Source organism: Acyrthosiphon pisum, chromosome X, assembly GCF_005508785.2.
Source record: "Acyrthosiphon pisum isolate AL4f chromosome X, pea_aphid_22Mar2018_4r6ur, whole genome shotgun sequence".
NCBI classification, from domain to species: Eukaryota; Metazoa; Arthropoda; class Insecta; order Hemiptera; family Aphididae; genus Acyrthosiphon; species Acyrthosiphon pisum.
In genome coordinates this window covers 130,600,674-130,601,713 of record NC_042493.1, presented here as the reverse complement: position 1 = coordinate 130,601,713, position 1,040 = coordinate 130,600,674, and positions in this window count along the sequence as shown.

The following is a 1,040-nucleotide window of genomic DNA, read 5'->3' as shown; positions in this document are numbered from 1 at the left end:
TAAGTAATCGAAATAATGCTTCGATTATCAACTTCAGTATCTTGTTCGATTGGAAAGTGAATATCGTTGGTGCATTGGGGAGGTCAAAATTAAAAATTCCCAGTAATTTTCAAAAGCGCCGTGAAAAACAAAAGAAAAATTAAGGAAAAACGAGAATTTTACGCAAAATCGATTTTTCACAAAATTGAATTTGGTTTTTGGTGTAACTTTAAAACAAATGGCTGTAGATACATGAAATTTTCACTGGTTGTTTATATTTCCATTTACTGTACATGATAAAATTTTCAAAATATTTTGATTTGTTTTGAGTTGTTTACGGACAATTTCAGTTTCCAATTTAATTAGTTTTTTTTTTCTATGAATGTCAATAAAACTTTATTTGTTGAGTAAAAATACTTGAAATTTTATTACAAGGCTCCTACTATATTGTTTCAAAGGCAGATGAAAAATCGTTAGTCACAGTTTTTTTTTGTAAGCATTAAAGTTCAAAATATGACAAAATATGGAAAAATCACGAAAATTTGCAAATTATTTCAAGTTAGAAATTCATAAAAATTTATCTTTTTAAATCTAAGATATGAAAATGTAATACAAGATTCCTTATAAGATTTTCTACCTTTATCAAACAAAAAATATCTATAAGAAAGTCAAATTAAATTTTTATGATCGTTTGAAATTCAAATTTTTACAACATTGGATATTCACTCGATTTTTCATATAGCGATTTCCTTATTTTGTTGTAATTCAAAAACGAATAACTGCAGATACATGAAAATTTTACTGAATGTGTTTATATTAGCATTTCCTATACACCATACACCATACACCACCAAATATTTTGACTCTTTTTGAGCTGTTTACGGACATTTTCAGTTTTCAATTTTTTTAGTTTTTTTTTCTATAAATATCAATTTAGTTTTATCTGTTTGGCCAAAAAGTGTAAAAATTTAATACAAAGATCCTGATATATGTTACAATATCAGTTGAAAAATATTAAAAATACATAGGCACAATTTTTTTTTATAGCATTTAAAGTTTAA